Genomic DNA, 8,789 nt, shown 5'->3' on the forward strand with positions numbered 1-8,789 from the left:
CTCTCTCTCTCACTCACACATACACAAACCCCATTAACAGTACTATTTCCAAAGCAAAAGTCTTCAGCTGGATGTGACCCTTTGCTTGGTGTCAAGAAATTCTCAGATTTAGATAATGTTCATAATGGTAGTTATCTCAGCGCTCCAGAGTTGTTGTCCCATCATGGTCCCCTTTTACGAGCACTTAGAAAAAGTAAGATAAAAGAAGGCAGCAGATGTGACATACCCCACACTGAAGAAATTATGCTGTTGGTGAGGTATACATCAAGACAAAGACAGTTGCATGTGGAGGATAACTGAAAGGTTTATTCAGTTTGAAGACTTACAAAAAGGCCAGCGAAGAAATCTCAGAGATGACTGAAGAAACATTACAAGAAAGTGGTATGCCACTGGAAGAATGTAATGGACAAAGTTAGACAATGGAGTCAAGGACTGCAAACTCAGGTTTTAAAAGCCAATCCACTTACGACATACTTCCTCTGTGTGTCCAGTACCCTCAATCAGGTAGGTGTCCATGCAGCTTAGACATGTTCTGAGGTCTCAGCTTTTTTGGCTCTGTGAACTGTCTCTACAGTCTTTTTAAGTGGTAGTCCAGAGCAATGGGCCGTCTTACAGGAAAAAAACAGGATGTTCTCTTCACTGTCTCTGACACTCAATGGGCCCGAATTGCTGTTGTACAACTTGTGGCAAATCACTTACCCTCAATTACTGAAGCACTAGAATGTGGCTTAACCACATACAATTTGACTAGTCATGCAAAGTCTGAAGCAAATGGGCTGAAGAATTATCACCAGACCTTTGACGCTATTGTCCTTATCACTGTGTGGGTAAAAGTTGAACAGTGCATTGAGAAACGAAACCTGATTCTTATTCTTATTTCTTTGGATATTGAGGCTGCAAACATTAACTCACTCCAAGAGGAAATGTCACATATTCACAATGAATGGGACTCCCTGGTTGCTGTGACTTCTCTAGCTGCAAACTCAATGGAAATCTGTTAAGTTTCAAAGAAAAGAAAAAGGAAAAGGAAACGCATGCATGATGGCATAACAGAAGATGAGAGTGCATTCAGAAAATAACATATTCTTTGCTGCGATTGACAGCATCATCAGTGACTTGAGTGCAAGGTTCTGGATCACAGTGAACACTTGCGAAAAATTTGCCCCCATTTTAAAGCTTAACAGAAGGAAAACATGCAGGGCACTGATAAGAAAATATCAGAAGGATCTCAAAGCAGACTTAGAAAATGAAACAAAAACACTCCACCTAAAAACAATATATAAAGCCACATTTCCAAATACACTGTCTCCTCTTGAACTAAACTTAATGCTAACTGTAAGATGCAACTACAGAGTTTGTATTGTACTCTGTGACTGCTGCTGAGGTTGAATGGGTTTTCAGCAAGTTCAAACAACCTGGGATTAGCAATGTCCCAGGACAGACTGAACAGTCTTGCACTTATCTCCTAGCATTGGACCTTAACTGCCTAGAATTTTAGTTCAAAACATTCCCTAAAATTACCAAGAGAATGTGACAAAATAACAGATCAGACGTTATGTCATAGACCTATATGTATTGTGTTGCAGAGATATCTACTGAAGTTAGCATGCTAACCAGCTAGCTTCGGCCTGTACTGTCTCTTAATACCACTTTGTAACTGAGGGATGATGGTGAGTCACTGTCGCGTCCGGTCTGCCCACAGTCCAACATGAGAGGAGGAAGAAGTACAGCTGTCCAGAGCCAGAGCAGTAATGGTGGAACCAGGCTGAATGCTGTTGAAATTTTTGCCACAGGACTGTTAATATGTCACTTCGTTAAATTTTAATATATTTTCAGGCAGGAAAATAACCATGTAGACTCCCAGTATGTGGTCAGTTTATCCAAATAACGCCTATTTGGAAAGTTGCACCGACGTCGGAGCAGCAGGCTGCTGCTGCAAATGGGGAGACACCACGTGGTCATGTCAAATGATCCGATGCACCAGCTATGTGTAAACTGGGATGAGCCATTTGGCATCATAGCACATTGTAGTTAGCTGGATCCATATTGAAATATATCAATAAATTAGGTCTCTATTGGATTACTGTGGGGTAAAATGGCAGCAATTTTACCATTAGTGAGTTCTGTGACATTGTATGATTTATACCTATCCTAGGGGCGTGTCTGTAACTATCTAGTTGTAACTTAACATTATGATGTAACTTATCTCTGTGGTGCAGCCGCTTTCTCATCTATGCAGCTTTTTGGTAATTTACTGCTGGCTCTAACGTCTCCGTAGCATTTTGATGTCTTGACTCTATATTCAGAGAGTGATATTGGTGATGGGGTGGTGTGTGGGGGGTATAATGTGTAATTCCTACACATTATACTTTTAAAGAACTTATGATTTTTGCCAGCAAGGAAACCTGTCAGTGGGCATTTACTGGAGATTACATTGCATCATTTGTCAGTATCAATGGATCAGCTGTCAGCATCAGTTTCAATTTACTTGTTGATTCAGTTATTTGTACAGACGTGACAAAGTATAATGTGAAAGGGATTACTCCTAGTGAAAAACTGAGAGATAATCATCACCTCAGCTCTACAGAGTATATAGCTTTTTCAGCTCATTATTTCAGTGCCCCTGCTTTTCTCAAGGGTTGGTGGAGAGCAAATCACAGCTACGTTGATCACATGGACACAAACACAACTCCAATTAAATGCTAATGTTGCTCCATATCAAAAGGTTATTGTAGATTTAAATAAATAAATAAAAAATTGAAATTATTACTCAAGCTGCCATCTTAAACATCTATCAATGTTTGCAGACTAACATCTTGGTTAAACTTTGACTCTTCATACCTGCTGTAGTGTAGTGCAAACAGTTTTGGGATGAGGGCTTGTTAGCAACATTTTGCTTGCGCCAACTTGGTTTAACCCCCAAGTAAAGTTATTCCTCACCTCTTTGGAGTTTGATGTAGTGATGTCACAAATCTTAGCATTTATTTTGGTGAGTAGGCTACAGTGTTATCACAACCATTAAAAACAAAGGCCACCTTTAAATAAAACCTGGTTTATAATAGTAGGATAATAGAATTATCCTTTAAACACTTGTTCACACAGTCCTTCAGACCTCTTAAGATCACTTTCACACAAGTCCACTTGAGTATTGGAATGTTACTTAAGATGCTGAGAGGAACTCCCCCAAGGGAAAGTGCTAAGTGGAAGTCAGTGAGGGCTTGTTGATCCACTATTGGAACACACTCGAAGTCTTGTTTACCTCCACAGTTGTACAATACCTTGTGTCTAGGTTTATCTATCTCCAGACCTCAGAATGTCAGACTGAATAATAATCAGGGGTGCAAGCTCATCAGGGGTGAAAGAGGTGACAAAGATGGAAAGTGCATTGCATCCACTATACAATAAAGTACATCAAACAAAATGAAAACACAATATGCACAACAACTGACAAATCAGATAGAAAACACAGCTTATGTTATATTTTAGAAGAGAAAGAAAGACAGACAGACAGACAGACAGACAGAGAGAGAGAGAGATTAAAGCAAAAAAAAAAAAAAAGAATCTTTTGACTGAAATCTTTTTTCCAGCGCAGCATATTCCCCATCTGCGATCTGTAAAACATGTTACAGGTCACACTACTTGACGCCTGCTTAACAAATAACACAATATGTAAAATTGAGATTTCAGCACCACTCCACACATGACCATGATCTCTAATGCAGCCATGAAGTTTAAATACTCGAGCAGTAGTGTTTTAAGTCAAGGTGTTTTTTTTCTTTTTTGTCTCTGAACTGAAACTGATACTTTTTCTTTTTTGCAAAGATTACCTCAGTTTTTACTCTTTCAGATAATCAAACAGCCACATAACTTTTCAGTACATAAGTTTTTATCTTTCTTATTAACTATTATATATATAAGATTAAGGGAAGACAACACACCTGAAATTACCATATTTGTTCTGACTTATTTCATGACTTTGCCTAATTTGCATATTTTCATGATAAAAAATAAAGGTTATCATACAGAAATATATTGTATGTGGGTCTATTAGTAAGTTTCATTCTGATAGAAATACAAGATTTATTAACTGGGGTTGATAATGGTTAATTGCTGTTAATAATTCAACCGATTAAAAATATATTAACCAATAATGCAGCAGACGAGGTACGAGGTAGCATTGATTTGCTGCAGTATGCAGTTGTGCCACCAGGTGCAGCCTCTTACTTTTTTAATGAGATTGAGTTACAGGTGTGTTGAGTGACCACCCATAAGGGCCGCACAAACTATAAAACAAACTACCTTCCCTGCCTTTGGAGGAAGAAAAAAGTCGCAGTGTGCCTCACTGTGGTAGTTGTGTTGATGAACTCTGAAGCATAAAGTTGTGAAAACTCCACAGAGTTTTTGTCTGGTGGCTTTGCGGTTTAGCTATCTGAGGCTAACACTAAACTAGCATCTTGAATAGAAGCAGCTGCTCAGTTAATGCAGGCTGAGAGTTGAGTGTCAGACAGCAGGACTCCAGGACTACACTTGCTTCCAACGAAATCAACACAAAAGTGATGAACTGTGTAAGCAACACTCCCCTGCTCTGAGTAGAAATGCAGTAAGTGGGCTGACAAAGTTGGAGCAGCACTATTTGTCCATCTGTTGCAGCTGAGCAGCTGTTTCCAGCAGCTGGACTAACATTAGCCATAATGAACACACCTCACTCCATCATGTAGACCAGGTCTGAAGATTATTTTATGTGAAACCAGTCAGACTGGAGTCTGTTGTCGGGAGACTGGAGTAACCTTTTTCACATTTACATTACTTTGAATTCATAGGCTAAACGTGTACTTGCTGAGCACAAATCTAAGATTAGCTGGCCAGCTACCACCTGTAGCAAACCATTATCTATCTATTCATCATTTATGTTAACTCATTTTCACTGATGGAACATTCAACAACCAATAATACTTATCTTACCGTTGTTATACCATCATTTGGAATCCCAAAGTTTGATCTGTCACTCTGAACTATAAGCTAAAGCTGAGCAATGCTCTGTTGTTAGATATTCTGCGCTGGTTTGTGTCATGTGCACACATGCCGTAAACAATTCCACTGGCTTGTGAGTGTGACAATTTGCAAGAACATCAACAGGTTAATGCAGTTCTGTTTTTTTGTAAACAAAATAGAGAATAAATGTGAATCTCTTTCAATCAGTCACTCTCCCAAATACTGTTTTACTGTGTTTTCAATTTGGAAAGGTATTTACCAACGCAATATAAAACTATTTGCAGTCACAGTAAAATTGAATGTACCATAAATGAAAGGATAGGTTCACATTTTTCAAGTCTGAAAACAATTCTCACATAACCATTTGTATATTGCAGTACTTTGAGTTATTGTGCGCTGTACCCATTCCTCCTGTCTACACTGGCCATGAAAAAATCCCCTCCTGATATAATTGCAATACAAGACATGAGGGACAAATCCAAAGTCCTCATTCTGTGCAGGAACTACTTCCAAAGTTCAGCTGAAGATAATATGAGAATTCATCAGTATGAGTTAGTACAAAATTCCCTCTTTGTCCTCCATCACTTTCATAGGAATTGCTTTAGAATCTCTTCTCTTCCAGTGTGGACAGAGGGAAGAATTAAAACAACCAACAGCTTTTTCAAGATACACAAGTGTTGTGGATATTTTGAGCGATGGTCAGCACCTCAGTGGAGAAAGGTGGACACGAGCCTTTGACGTCTTAACGCTGAAAAGGTTTATTGAAGTATTTGATCAAGGAGAACTGAAATAGCGAACGTCAAAGTCATCTGCAACTCGGATGCTGTCTCTTTCCGTTCTGTCCTCTGAAGGTCTGAGTCCTAGTCTTTATCAGCGTACAATATGAAAAAATAGTCTAATTGGTTCACTAGTTTCTAAACAAGGAACTGCATTTTTCCCGTGTCAGCTCACGTCACGTTGCATGGAACTTCAGCAGTTTAGGTTTGAATGTCTGACTGTGTCAATTGAATCTACGCATCCACCTATCTGTGTTGTCTAGGAAAGTCTCCTCTGACCTTGGTGACCATGGCAACGCTGATTCATCCTCTATCAGAGAGGTTTCTGCTTTCCCCAAAACATCAAAGACAGCTGAAGTCTCAAGGAGAGGAGAAAATATCTCCTTCCTGATTAAGAATTACAGTGTGACCCCAAGGCCCAGGCTTGACCCAATATAACTCAATTTGTAACCCCTAAAGATGGAAAATTCCATAACAACAAGGACATGTCAGTATTGTTTAATGACAGACTTGAAAAATGTGAACATATCCTTTCAGACCTGATGCTGGGCAGTGTAAGATGTGCCTTGTGTATGTCTGGAAGGAAACTGATTAACAACATAGTTCTCTACTAAGTCTGAAATATTCATTAAAGTTATAAAATAAGAAAATAAAATAAGATATAAATAACTGAAAAAGGATGAATTAGTTAATATCCTCAATAATATTTTTGCAGTTTTTCATCAACCTGTTTTTTTAGCCTTTATTTAACCAGGTCTGTCCCATTGAGATCAAATATCTCTTACAAGGGAGACCTGGCCAAGAAAAGCAGCAACACAGAGTTGCTGCTGTTCCTGTTCCATCTTGCTTTCACTCTCAGTAAACACTAAATGAAACTGAAGCTGAGCCTCACTATCATCCTCTATTAAATACGTTTTAAATGAACACTAAATCAAACGGCACCCTCTAATTTCAAAAGCCTGCCTATCCAGAAAGCTGCAGTATGCTGTGACTTCATGGAGTATCAGGGTCAGGTATCAGTATTTATCAGGGCTGTTGCTATGAGTTTGTTTTTGAATCAGCTTAGTGGTCACGCACTCCCCTAATAAAGCTTTAAGGGGTTTAGGTACTGCCAATTGATCATTCAGAGTTCATTCAAGAAAAGTGAACAGTGAAATTATGAAACACACAAAAACAACCATATATATAATCTTTAAACCACTCATTCTGACAAAACACCAAAAGAAGAAATCTTGTGTTACATGCAAGTCTGCACTGTCCTGTTACGGCATGTCTACAATGACATCCACTCAAAGTCAATAGCTTTTCTAATTAATGTACTTATTAGTTAATGTGTCCATGCTGCCTCTTTAACTTTGAGCTTGTCTGTCTGTGGGCCCAAGAAGGACCTGTTAACAAAAGACAAGGGCCAGTGGTTTCCAGAGCCAAACCTGATCTCAGCGGGTGCTTTGGACACTGCTCTGTGCTTCAAAGGAGGTGGGGTGGCACTGGGTCTTCTTCTTGTGTGTGTCTGGATGGAACCTGCATTTATTAGCGCACGGGCTACAGATACCTTGAAATGCAAAAGATTCCTCTTTTCCAATCCAGACATTCTGTAGAGGTGCCAGGCATTCACAATGGTCACATCCAAGAAGTGAAAGAACACTCGTAAGCACCACCATTTTTTGTTTTTTTTGCGTCTGTGGGGATACATTGCGACACACTGATCCATGAGATCTACTCCTCCCATATGCTGATTGTACAGCTTCACGGAAAATGGCCTTTGGATGTCAAGCATCTTTTTTTATTTCTTGCTCCATCTCTGGGCCAAATCTGGAAGAGACCATGTGTATCACTGAACTATCCAGCCAATGTGTGGCAGTGATGTTTTAAGCATAGCTGACAACAGAGCAAGCTCCTCTTCCTTCATTGTTGAGTTGCTTTTCACTCTTCAGTTTCAGTTGTGCTCTCTGCAGTCTGTTGATTCTGCATGTGCCAGTGCCATAGATGCCCTGTTGTTGCAATGCCTGAAGGAGCGGAATGGTGCAAAAGAAGTTGTCAAAAAACACCTTCGATTTTTGTGCTGTATATCATCACAAAGGCGCATGACTACATCTGCAGCCATTCCCAACTGACTGACCTGACCACGTCCAGCTGAACCCTGATACACTTCAAATCTGTACATGTATCCAGAGGTCCCTGCTCACACCCACACTTTCACACCCCAGGGTTTGGTTTTTTGGGGAATGTACTGCTTGAGAGACAGGTGGCCCTTGAAAGGAACGATCTGCTCATCAATTGATTGAAATTCTTCAGGATCGACTGCTGAATGGAAGGTTTTCTCGAGTGTATCTAACACTGGTCTGAGCTTGAACAGCTTATCAGCATTGCTTGGCTCCTTTGAGTAATTATCAACAAAGTGAATGTACCTCAGAATCTGCTCAACTCTGTTCACTGGCATGGCATTTGCTATCAAATCAAGACGCAGCCCTTCCTCAGATGACCAGCACATTCTTGATCTTGGGTATCTGAGGTATGACATGACCATATTGACTCCTAGAAATTTCTTCATTTCTTCTTTTGTCAAGGCCAGATTTTCTTTTCCATTTTGGAGTGCACACAGATTTGTATTGTGCACTATTTCATTTATTAGGTCTTCAGGAAATAGATAAATAAAGAAATCTATTGGCTCTATTCCCTCAACATTCACTTTACGCTCTCCTAAAAAAGGAGGCAAGTATCCCTCATATTGATTGTCTTTGTTTTTCCAGACATTCTGCTTCTTTTCTGTCCTTGAGCTCTGTCAGGTGGCACATCCTCCGTTCCGTCAACATTCTCAGCTCCCTCAGTATCCTCATCTCCACTGTCACTACTGCTGGCATTTGCTAATCCTTTTTTTTCTGGCAGCCAGTCATCATCACTGCCGCTAGCATCATCCTCACTTGACTCAGATGGTACTTGTGCCACTATCCTGTAGGCCTTTCTATCATGCACTGTGCTTGACCTCTACAAAATATAAAGACACTAACTGTTACTCACATA

The sequence above is a fragment of the Thunnus thynnus genome, chromosome 20 (genome assembly GCF_963924715.1).
Source record: "Thunnus thynnus chromosome 20, fThuThy2.1, whole genome shotgun sequence".
Classification (NCBI taxonomy): domain Eukaryota; kingdom Metazoa; phylum Chordata; class Actinopteri; order Scombriformes; family Scombridae; genus Thunnus; species Thunnus thynnus.